Source organism: Archocentrus centrarchus, chromosome 20 (assembly GCF_007364275.1).
Source record: "Archocentrus centrarchus isolate MPI-CPG fArcCen1 chromosome 20, fArcCen1, whole genome shotgun sequence".
NCBI lineage: Eukaryota > Metazoa > Chordata > Actinopteri > Cichliformes > Cichlidae > Archocentrus > Archocentrus centrarchus.
This window is the reverse complement of record NC_044365.1, coordinates 13,403,310-13,416,523: the sequence shown is the minus strand read 5'-3', so window position 1 is coordinate 13,416,523 and position 13,214 is coordinate 13,403,310. Positions and strand designations below refer to the sequence as shown.

Genomic DNA, 13,214 nt, shown 5'->3' with positions numbered 1-13,214 from the left:
CAGGCTAACATAATAAACACAAATCACACTCACCCACTCTAACTGTGCAATACCCACATCTCTGTGCAATATTATATAATTCATACTGAACAATATCTGTCACTCCTATATTGTGTAATATCCAATATTCATTCACCAACTGCAATATTCACCATCTTCATTATTATATGTATACACTTATTTTATTGTTTTATATTCTATTCTACAAATACATCACAAGAACAACACACAACTCAGTACCAATCAATGCCACACTTTGAGATTCTGATCAATCATTCACATCTAATCAAGATAACATCTTTGCGTAGTGGATTTAAAAGCTCTTTGTTGGCAGAATTATAATTTTACACTCACTATTTTACTTGGTTGTATGTTAATTTGCTGCCTGCTTCCTCAAACACTCCAATCTGAACAAAAAGGATTACAAAAGCAAATGCACACACACACACACACACACACACACACACATACACAGCTGAACCACTGTCTGCCTGTGCTTTGAGTGTGTTCATCTGTGTGTGCTAGTCTTGACTGCAACTGGTACTAGTTCATAAGTGTTGTACATAGATTTGGAAATAGTAACCTGTGATTGATAGCCACTGTAAATATTTAGCACTGCAGCAGGTATGTGGGAGGGAGAAGCCATATTTTGTTTCTATTCCAGTTTACTCATGTTTATGGGTAGGAGCCCAGGTAAGACACCTGTCTTTTGTTTTGTAGGTCAGATTAGGCACAATTAGCACTGTTTTGTTTGTTGTTTTGGCACTGCTCACCTCTGAGGCCAATAAACTGCTGCATAATACATACCACAATAGTATTGCTGGCTTTTCTTGGGTGTGGTTGGAGTGGGGGAGCAGCGCTCCATGTTATGCCCTGTTTTCCCCTCGACCTTGAGACGTAACATTGAATATTAGTAATTTTGGGGGATTCATTGTTTTAAACTAGTGCAATGTTCAGATATGCACTTTCAGTGCTTTTATGTATACCTAAGCACTTTTATCTAAAACACACCTGGGGTGCAGGAGTCAGGGGTCAATCCACTGACCTTCTAATTGGTCTCTGCATGTCTTTTCTCACCAATCTTTCTTTTTTGCATCTATAAGAGCTTTTACACAGGTCTGCCATACTGAAAATGCACGTATAATGTGCCAGATTCATGTCTTAATTTAAATACCAAATACTGGCTTTAATAAGTACCTGCAGCATCACACAGCCTGCAGCAAAAACCAAAGAGATGCGAAATTTACGCTCGTGACTACGGTGACCAGATGTCCCTTGGCACCATCCCACATTTTAATTAGCTCTGCAGGACAGGCAGGCTTTTACACAGTGCATATGAAGGGAAGGCTATTTATTGCAGTCAGAAGTAGAGAGTTACCCCATCAAATGCCACACCCATCAGGGAAAGTTACAAGTTACCAAAAAGGTAAGCTTCTCAGATTTTGGTGAAAATGATGGAAACTACAACACAGAAGTCTCTAAAGTCTCTCAGCCTCCTCTCTCTCTCTTTTTTTTTATCTGCTGCGCTGCTCCCAGGCAGAGGCAGAAGAGTTTCATTATTTTATCAGTACAGTAACAGCTCCCTCATCAGGTCTGCTTGTATTGGAGCCACAAATCTGCACTGCTCTCAGCAGAATCCTTGTTATTCCTGAACCAATCCCACCCACTCCCATTAGCACTTTTTTTTTTCTTTTTTTTTGTCTTTCCTGCATGAAATATGCTGGTAGCGATGGGTGAAGTTGAACTGGATTAAGCTGTGGATATTTTTATTTCCTGCTCCTCTGCAGACTTCATGACTTTAATGCTTTGCCTTGTGCGACAGTGAATAAAGACTACACAGCAAGGTATTTGGTGTTTTAACAAAACATCTTTAATCCATTTGTGTAAGCTAGGCTTACCTTACAAAATCTTTTATATATATGTCTTATAATTCATTCATGTCAGTGTCAAATAGTGTTTACTTGGGGGAACAGAACCGTCCCACAAAGAGAATATTCTTAGTGGTGTTATGCCTGATGAAGAAAAGGAAGGGGTGGTCAGCAATGAACTCAACAGGAATCGTTATAGAGGTTACCCCTATGACAATCCCAGTGGCAGCAGCAGCCTCAGTTCCTTCTTCATTTACATCCACAAAAGCCTTGTGGACAACTTTGGACACAAACAGATCATTTGCTGGAGACATTCCTATTAGATGAAGAAAAAGAGAAATCAGTCATCTTGTTTGTTTTAACACAGATGATGCTTTACTGTTTGTGTGCTCAGTTGCACTGGGCTCTTAACATAACCGTGCAGGTGATTCTGTCTCATTGGTGCGATATGTCTCACCAGAGAAGTTACTCTTGCTGCTATCAAACGCGTCCTCCATTCCCATGCTTGTCAGGAGCTTTTTCAAGTCGTATTTCTCCTCCATCTTGAATCGAGGGAGCTGCACTTCAACTTCAGTTTGCCTCATCTTATCTGGATGCGTCCAGTCCACGAAGTTCTGATAGGTCAGCAGCTTCTGCAGCTGTGTGGACACAGTGTCACGAACTTGTCTGCTTATAATTGGACATTTACTGTATTTTTAAGTGCATCTTACTTTTTGCAGGCCTGTTGTATCGTCCTCGATGTCATCAGGCAGGAATATGAGCATGCTGAGGTCATTTCCTTTATAGGGCATCTCTAGAATCTGTCCAAAAACATTGTGTTTTCATTTTGCACTATATTAAAATGATATTTCTTCCTAATCCAGAACAAGTGGTTTTTGGTAAAAGAAAAATCATCTGAAAAGTCTCGTTCCTCGGATCACGCTGGTGAAATACTGTTAACGTGTTTCATTGAAATCTGTTGGAAATAATGAATGTTACCTTGCAGCTGGCCTCAGGAATGGACGCAAACGCAAATTTACTTGTCTGGTGCATCATCTTCACTGGCTTAGTGACTTTCTAAAGACAAGAGGAGACAGAATAAATGCTTTCCTTGTTTAGTCAGACATTTTCTCAAAATCCACAATCCCTTTGATATTTGTTTCATGATTTTAGTCTAACCAGCAGATAGTTTTGTATAACTGAGAGCGCCTCTACCCACTAAACTGCTTTCACAGAAGCAGCTCAGACCAGCCTACAGGTTATCAGAAATGTTGTGTTACTAAGGAAAAAAGATGGAAATATTGTACCTTGTCCTCAAACCTAAATGAAGACTCCATCTATATTTCAGTTTTTCCGCCTTTGCTGGAAAGAGCTAGAAAGAGATCAAGCTAAAAGCATGACACCTCAGAGCTCCAGCCTTTACTTTCCCATCCAGCAAAATCAGCAGCTCTGCTGTATTGCTATAAACTTCAGGGTGACTGAGTGAAGTATAATTGCACCATCCCGTGCACCTTTCTTCATTGTTACCTTGTTCAATCGAAACTGCACATCAACAGTCCTCTCCTTCTCAAACTGCTTGTTCCATTTGCCTTTGAAGTAAATGGCGCTCACGAGAACCATCTTCGTCAGGCCATTCACTGCGTCCTGATCGAGCAAGTTCTTGATCTTCTCTGGTGAAGAGAATTTATTAAAACCATGAGATTAACTTATTTTATTGTAAAAAGAAAAATATTATGACCTCTGTAACAGGGAACTGAGTATTGATTTTAAACTGGGATCAAGAACTAGTTTGTCTGATTTCCAGCAGGTGGCACCATAGTGCTGTAACCCTCATGGAAAGTGTCCTATGAACACTGAATTGTTCATACTCTTACATGTCCTGCTACACTTAAGATAATATAAAGCTATAGTGTCAACAGCAGCTAATTCCATACAGATCTGAAAAATAAAAACCTGTTAAAGACATGTAGTCAAAGTAGAAATATACCAACACCTGTCCTGATAGAGTATCACACTGTCACTGAATCTTATAAGAAGCTGGTCTGCTGTTTACAGCATCATACTGCTGTGATGGTTTTATTAATAGCAGGAAACTGGCTGGACTTGCATTACTTGCATTTAACTGAACAGTAAAGCCCTGCAGTGATGCTGCTCGATGCTGAATAGACTTACAGTGGAGATCATTTTAAAGTGATCTAAGGCCACTGAAATGAAGATTGTTTTATCCATAGAAGCACACTGTGGAAGGCAGACTCTTATTTTTGCCTGATGTATACATTTTTATCCTTGTGACAAATCATTTATCATCCAAAGTAACTTTATCACTGATATCTTTTCTACAGGCAGCTGAAAGGTCAGAAGTGCTGCGTCATCCTCATAATTCCCAAAAAAGTGTCTTCCTTTTTAACAATCAGAATCAGAATCAGAAGGTTTTTATTGCCATATGGGTGAACAGGTTCACAGCATTAGGAAATTGCTGCGGTACTTCGTGCTTACAGAAAAAACAAAAAACAAATAAGTATAAAAACTATAAGACAATATACAAGTATACAAATTGCAAATCTACAGAGATATTAGAGCTTACAAAATATACAGTGCAGAGACTAATTAAAAGATAAAAGAATGTAAACTATATTCCACTAATATGTACATCAGTGCAATCAGACAGGTGCATAGACATAGGGTCATCAGCGTTTGTGGAGGTGGTGGTAACAGTCTTAGGGTAATTGTTCATGAGTCCAACAGCAGAGGGGAAGAAACTGTTCTTATGGCGGGAGGTTCTGGTCCGTATGGACCGTAGCCTCCTGCCTGAGGGGAGAGGGTCAAAAAGTCTGTGCCCAGGGTGAGAGTGGTCGGCTGTGATCCGACCTGCACGCCCCAGTGTCCTGGAGGTGTACAGGTCCTGGAGAGATGGGAGGTTACAGCCAATCACCTTCTCAGCAGAGTGCACAACGCGCTGTAGTCTCTGTTTGTCCCTAGTGGTGGCTCCAGCGTACCACACAGTGATGGAGGAGGTAAGGATGGACTCAATGATGGCAGTATAGAACTGCACCATGGTCCTTGCTGGCAAGTTGAATTTCTTCAACTGCCGCAGGAAGTACATCCTCTGCTGGGCCTTTTTGACGACAGAGGTGATGGTGGGCTCCCACTTGAGGTCCTGGGTGATGGTAGTTCAACCCTACAGCCTCAAAGTACACTTGCTGTTTTACCAGGTTACAAGAGATTATTATTATTACCCAGTCCTAACACTAATACTGGTTTCCAGTTTATAGACAAACAGGCTTTACAGTTGCAGTTCTGCAGAAAAGAAGACGCGTTCAGAAAAAATTTGATTTTTTTTTTATGCTTATTTATTGAATGCTTAATATATACAATTGGTGGACAGAGAAGGGTTTCTGTGAGGCTGGTGACTGAGCCTCCATGCTGCCCGTAAAGGGAGCGAGAAGAGAAGTGAAGAGAGAAAGAAAGAGGAAAGGGAGAGGGATCAGAGAGGGAGAGAGAAGAAAGGAAAGGAGGAGTGAAGGTGGAGGTGGAGGGAGGATCACGGTGGAAACTACTGTCCTCCAGCCTGAGCAGAGCCACCAGCAGCTTCTTCCACACTTCTGTCACGTGAATGTTTCTTATGTCTGGTGAACCAGCGCCAGCCACCTCCTTTCTTCTTGTCTGCTTCTTCTTCCTGATCCACTTTTTCTTTAGCTTTCATGGCTTTTTTCTCAGCCTCTGCATCGCCTGACTTGGACCAGAAGAATTTGGAGCGTTTTTTCTTTTTCTTTTGTTGCTCCTCGAGCTCCCTGTTCTTCTCCTCCAAATTTGCCACTTCAAGCACAAATTTGACATTTTCCTCCTCAATGTTTTTACATTTCTCCCTGAATTTGTTGAACTCTTCAACCACTGCCTGGAATTTTTCTTCAAGCTCGCTGTATTTCTGCCTGTTTTCTTTGGTCTCCTCCTGCAGTGCTGCTTTCTTCTCTCCAGTCCCTTATGCTCTGTTTCAAGTTGCCTATATTTTTCCTCCCATTCCATGTTTTTCTCCTGGATTTCTGCATGTTTGGCCTCCAGTTCTTGGTGCTTCCTCACCAGTTCCTCATAATCCTCCACTTCTTGCCTCTGCTTGATTTCTTGATTTCTTTTCTCCCCTTCTTGCTTCTGCTGGCGCTTCACAAAATTTTGCTTTAGCATTTCATGCATTTCTTCCGCATCTTTCTTAATCACAAATTCCTTGTCCATCTTTGCTGGATTTCTTTTCTCCCCTTCTTGCTTCTGCTGGCGCTTCACAAAATTTTTCTTTAGCATTTCATGCATTTTTTCCGCATATTTCTTAATCACAAATTCCTTGTCCATCTTTGCTGGACTTCTGCTTTGGACGAGAGCCTCTTTAGTTTTGCTATGTCCCATGTCTCTTCCACATTCACATTTTGTTCCTTCATACTTTTGCTTTCCTCTTCCAGCTTTTTGTTCCTTTCCTGAAGTTGCTTCATTTTTTTTGTGATTGAGTCAACTTCATTTAAGTGGACCAATTCTCTCCTTTCTGCTAGGAGCCCATAGATGCGTCCTTTCCGCTTGTGAGTGCTCTCTCGGAGGTTGCGGTTTTCCGTCCGGAGGCGGTCAATTTCATTAAGCGGAGGACGCTGTTCTCGTGTGCTCCACTGAGGAGGAGCCTCACCATTTCTTGGAAAGCTGGTTCCTCTGGACATGGCAGCAATCTGAGGCTCTGTCTTGTCGAAAATGTAATCGCAAACCAATGTTACGGCGTTATTGCAGTCAACTGTTTTTATTTTGTTAGGCACAAACCCCGGAAGTAGGACCTGTCAGAAATCGTTTTGCTGATACACTTTCAAACTGGAAACTCACGCTGAGTGTCTGTGTTTACTGAATGCTGCGTCCTAACGACCGAGTTAGTGAAAACGTGTCAGATACAAAGTTACTACTACAGCTCCAACCTTAACTGCCTTTGATAGGGCGCCACAGAACGTTCGAATCTTTTTTTACACAAAGTAGTTTAAATGGTGCGTTCCATTGCTACCACTTGACATTAATGATTAAAATGTATTCATTCACAGTATTTGCATGGCGGAAGTACCAATAACGTTCAGTAGATCAGTGTCTATTGCTGTGTCTTAATTTAATTTAATTTTTTTTTTTTAAATGACTGAAAATAAATATGCGTTTTCAAATTCCTAAAAGCTGCAGATGTTATATCTACATGTCAGGATCTGGTTATTGTAGACAGGATTACAGTAACAGTGTCACAACATTGGTAACAGAAAAACATTAGAAATACATAGGCTGGTCTGATGCCTGCACCCTAACATACGTGGAGTATTTAACATTTATAATGATCAGAGAAAGTTACGTTATTTTTGGTGCCTCTCACTTTCCCAGAATATCATCGTGAACGTATGAATGAGACGCATTAACTTAAAGAACTTTGTAGAAAGGCGCTTTTTTTTTTTTTTTTTTTAATTTTATTTTGATCTCCATTAGCTGTAACAATTACAGCTACTCTTCCTGGAGTCAGTCAAACATAGTGCTCCTAAAACAATGTCTTTACAAGCCGTCACCACACCACCAACACAGTGACATAATTTTACCAAAAAATAAAATAAAATAAAATAAATAAATAAATGAAGTTCAGTCCATTTACTTGTGTTAGTTTACAGCGCAGATCTGGCGGACGCGCTGACGTCCCGCTCAATACGGAGTAAAATCCTCGATCCACTGGATTAAAATAGAGGATGCTCGTTGCCACGGTGAATCCTTGTATCGGAGCTCCATTGATGATGGCTTTCTTTCCTTATATCGCGCACGCGCATACTCGGAGTTGATTGAACTGACTTTAATCAGCGATTCTGGAACGGGAAACTCAGTTATCGATTTCAGAGTTGATCAACTCAGAGTTTATTTTCAACTCAGAATTTGCTGAACATGCTTCCTGGAATAGGGCCCAGATGTGTTGTGTTCAGTCGCACGCAGCATGCTTATTCGGGCTGCGTCATCCTCATATTTCCCAAAAGGGTGTCTTCCTTTTTAAGTTAGATGGATACACATAAAACTAGTTTGCAATCAGCGACATCAATGTGAACCAGATGTCTGGGACAATGTAAGAAAAAGGGCAGCCTAACTATAGGTACTGTCTCCTAGAAATTATGTGTACATATTTATAAATGATTTCCCAAAATACATTATGGCAACATTATGTTCAGGGGTTTACTGAAGAATGAAGTGCTGAAGTTAAGGTTTATGAAGAGGGCTTGGATTCAGTTGCTGATCTCATGAGTCCATTAGCTTACTTTTTGTCTGCTTCTCCACCCAGCTGTTAATGTGGACCCTGGCCTTCTCTGGATTGCCTTTAAAGTCCACAGACTCGAGCTCAGCCTTGTAGTACTTTTTGGTGTTATTTAAAAATCCCTGTAATTGTAAAACTAAGTCACTTTAAACAGAATCAAAAGCTAGAGAAGCTACATTTCAATCAAGTTAAGCTCAGTATGTCATTGTGTTATCATATTTCCAGTACTTTGGATACAGCTGAAGTTTGAACTAACCAATCAAGCACAAGATTTTAGCGAAAAGCTCAACTGCCAATTAAATTAACCAGCAAGGAAAAATACACAGTTTGTGAGTAGGGAAGCTTTGACTAAATAAGGAGGTGACAGCTTCTCCAAGAAGGTCTATTAGTTTGTTTAAGTGCAACTTTGTATGGTTTATATTGGCATGTATGTGATATACATTTGGTGTTTTAATTAAAAAAAAAGATTTCTTAATTAATTGGTGTTAATGTGCTAAATTTTGTAAGTCATGATCCAGCCAGCAGGGAGTAACAGTGTGGGCTTAAGAAATATTTGGGAGATATTTATCTACATACCTAATAACAGGGCTGCAGTGACTCACTGCAGCAATTAATCAGTTAAGTCTGGTTAACAACAAGTTTCCTCACACACACCTTGACAAACTCATAGGACTGTTCCCCGTAAAGTCTGTTGGCAAGACTGAGGGAATACGGAGCATCAGCCTTATTCAGCTCAGTTAGTAGTTTGGCAAACACGGTGTGAACATCATCCTCACCAGCCTCAGGTTTCAGACACTGTGAGCAGTCAGAGAAAACCTACATGTTACAAAGCCACATCGAGCAAAAGACAGATGAAAGACAACTATGTATAATATTAATATACTAGCTTACAATTACCCATCATCTCAATATTCTATTTAATTTAAGTAAAACATTTAGAACATGCAGCATGCGATGCTTTTGTTGATGGTGTAGACACTGAGTTTTCCACCTGTTGCATAAATCTGCTTTTTTTCTGCAAATTCATTTGCAGCCAGGTGTTGGAAATTAATGAGCAAAGTGGTGGGAAATTAGATGTGAGATTCTTTGGAGCAAAAAACCTTCCCTGCCCTGCCCTTAGTCATCCATACTGGTAGGCTTTGTTACCACCTTGCGCAGATAGCTTGGCAGTCTGGTTTGCTGCTGTGTCTGCGTCTGCATTTGCATCCGCGTCTGCATCAGCGTCTGGATCGGCGTCACCATCGATGACTGCATCTCTTGCTGTGTTTCTTTTGGCTTTGGTTCTCCTACCTCAGAGAAGCTGAGGACCTGTGAGAGAGGAGTTTTTCTTTCAGTTAAACAAAGGGATCACAGCTGGTGTTTTCATTGTTTGCTTGTGTGATTGTGTTACTAGTGTTTAGCTGGACAGGAATTTGTTTGAACAGATACCTTGTGGTGACCTGCCTCTCTTTTGGAAATATACATAACAAAAACGTATTAAATTTTAGGTTAAATTTGGAGGGGCATTGGCATAATATGTTGTACAAAAGCACTGCAGATCTGCTGTCTGGTAACTACTGAACTGACAATTCTCAGCAGCCTGGGAGGCATGCATGGACACACTCTTCTTGCAGCGGAAGACTCTGAGGCAGATCCATAAGTATTTGGACATTGACAGTTAATTTTGCCTCTGTGCACCACCACAGTGCAGTCTTTCAGCTTTAATTCTGGTGACTGAATTGGCCATTGAGGAAATGTTTAATTTCTTTCCCTGAGAAACTCTTGGGTTTCTTTTGCAGGATGCTGTGAAGCGCTGTCCAAACTATTCTGCAGTAATTAGCTGACTAAAGTAGCCCCCATATATATATATATATATATATATATATATTAGGGGTGGGACTTGATTAAAAAAATTAATCGAATTAATTACAAGCTTTGTAATTAATTAATCGAAATTAATCGCATTTTAATCGCATTTCAATATTTGACATGATAAATATTAATTTAAGTTTAGTTGATGAATAAATCAATATACATAAGCTTAAACTTCAAAATTTTGTTTATTTTCCCACCAGTCTGCTACACAGACCAATGAAGGGTGGAAGTGCTCCTGTGATAAGCAAACTCCTGAAATTAAAGTTAAGCATCATAACTGGATGGTTTTATTCAACATTAATGTCTCACTTGTTATAGTTGGAAATTAATCATTCACTCAGCTGTATTCCTTGATGTTGAAATGTGTTATGCTTGTTTTAACAGCTTATTTTGAATTAAAGACTTAAAATTAAACCACAAAAAGGAGAAAAAGTTCGTTCTCCGTTTAACAGCTGCTTTTACACAGCTGTGCTTCGCACTCACGGTTGCTAGGCGACATGAGCTACGCAGAGGTGATGCTGATATGAAGGCTAGCTGCTCATTTCCGGCCTTTGTGGTGTTCGTGGGCTGCGAAAGACGTGTGCCGGGTCCTTCGCAGGATGCGGCCCCTAATTTGGACATTGTGCGTCGATATAATCTGTATGTCGGGAACTCGCGCACTGAGAAACGTTCCACGGTGCAAAGTGCGATTAAAATGCGTTAAAATTTTTAACGCGTTAATTTCCCCATAATTAATTAATCGAAATTAACGCGTTAAAGTCCCACCCCTAATATATATATATATATATATATATATATATATATATATATATATATATATATATATATATATATATATATATATATATATATATATATATATTACAGTTTACATATACATATCTTTATATTTTAATTCAGTATCTGTAACAAAGCAATTTCCCCTCTAATTATAATTCAACACATGGTTATGAATGTGAGCCAAACCAGCCTTTATAAACAAATCATAATGACTCCAAATGCGGTTGATGGAATTCTGTAATTCACATTCCTGTATTACCATCTGCAGTTTCTTGGCTTGCACAGAACAATGTTGTAACAATTTACTAGTATCCAGTTCACTGCTGCAGTAAAATAGCACCACCATGCAGTGCAAGTAGACCTTTACAAGTAAAACATCATCCATCCTTCCATTCCATTCTGGAGCCTATGAGCCTATAATGGCCTATAAACTATTAAAGAGGAATATATGGGTTTAAAATATATTTCTGTATGTGCGCTTCCCCCCCACTCCGCGTTGTGATTGTGAAGCTGGGTCTGGTGTACCATGGCCGCTGATAAATTCCACCACTATCAGCGAACTGTTTTGGCTAGGACCTGGCATCTGGCTCCACAATGCCCCCAGCTCTCGTCTCCGTCTGCGTTCCCTCCTGACCTGACCTCACCTACCGCCGCTGTCCTAGCTTTACATGTGCAAATGCTTTGCTAAGGTGGTTTTTTTGGACCCTGCTATAGTGCTCTTTTTGAGCACTGTACCAGATGACTTTTTTTTAACCTAACTTCCCCATGATGTGTGGTTTTCTCCTCCTGCCAAAGGTAGCGCTGCAAGTCGGCTGCATGACCCTAGGACACATATCCCCCCATGTGTGTTGTGTTTTGTGTATTCTTGGATGGTGTTCTGTAACTGCAATTTCCAATGTGTGAACTTGTTCACCCACATGGCAATAAACTTCAAACTTCAAACTTCAACTACTATATTAAACTATTACAAGTTTAATTTAGTTCACCCATAACATTGAGCCATATAATCAATATAAATACATGTTTTATTTGTTTATCAAATGTTAATAATGCAAAGTCTAAATCTGACAAGTGGGGTGGAACTATAGAGAACACTTACTGTGGTAAAAACTACAATATTGGTCTTTAAAATGGGAAGTAAAGTACTGTAGAGTACAAGACGGAGACCAAATGCAGTCAAAAAGCGGTCCCGAGACCAAGACCCATCTCGAGTACTACAACACTATTAAAATGTGAAGTAAATTAGAGTAGGGTAAAGAAAACTGTCACTTTCCATCTCTTAAATTTACCAGTTTAAGACGGGAACATTTCACTCCTTTCTGGCTTCGCTGCTTTAATATTTTTTTTTCAAAAAAAGTTTATAAAAGTTTAAGACCCTATTATAGTTTAACTTAGGTCATTCTTGATAACTGTCCAGATCAACTTGTATTTAACTCAAGAATACTTGAGTGTCATTAAATTAAATAAGAGAAAAACCTTTCTGTTCTTGTACGTCTAATTCCAGCAGCTAATCGGAGGCTTGTCCAGACTGAGATTCAAACCCATAATCTCCTGTTTTATGCCATCTTTCACAGTGCAGTGGAATTATTCCTTCTCCTGGATCTCAGCCAACAGAAGCACTCCCTACTACTTTCGTGGACACCAGGAAACCAAGTGAGTAATGATTGCCTACACAGACACTTTCTCCTGTCACACCACACTCTGCCTGTTAGGTTAGAATTTTCCATCGGAAACTGTGCCCAAACCTTCCTGTCATCTCTAATACAAATTTATAAAAATATTGAGATCTATTATATGCCATTTAATATAAATTAATCTGCTTTTAATCTCCTTGAAATTTTTCATACATCATCAAGAATTTCAGTGTACTGTGCACTCAGTAACCTGGACACCTGAAACAACCCCCTCTTCTTTTCATCCAGTACTTAAACAAAATTCCAGCACAATGATGAACCAGATTTACAGATTTCCCATTATATTTGAAAGCATGCCTGTACAGACACTGTGGTCCAAATGGGTGTGTCAGCATGAGAATAGATTTCACAACATGTGCATACGCTACCTCTGACATCTGTGTGGCCGTGTTGCCCTGCGCCCCCAGCATCACCATAGCCAGGGCTGAAGAGATGCTGATCGGGGAGAAGAAGATATTTGCAGTGTTGTCCTCCTCACTCAGCTTTTCTGCATAGCCAGACAGAAGGTGGTGCAAGCCTTGGATAAAGGGACTGATGATGCCATTGTGTCTGAAAAAGAAAAGAAAGATGATTAAACTGAAATTACTTGAAAGTTAAAGCTGGCAGAAATGTATTTCTTCCATCCCAAATGTAGGTGCAGATATGGAAGATCAGAAGATAAGAGTGATTCTGATAAGCAGCTAAATACAGATTTTTTCACACTCAAGTAAAATCACACTAGAAAAATACAGTATTTTTTTTTTTTTTTTTTAA

General features: G+C 39.8%; 1 pseudogene; it reads right to left on the bottom strand.

Moving 5' to 3' along the window:
- Positions 1–1,852: 1,852 nt before the first annotated feature.
- On the bottom strand, positions 1,853–13,005 carry LOC115799364 (leukocyte elastase inhibitor-like; annotated as a pseudogene).
- Positions 13,006–13,214: the final 209 nt, after the last annotated feature.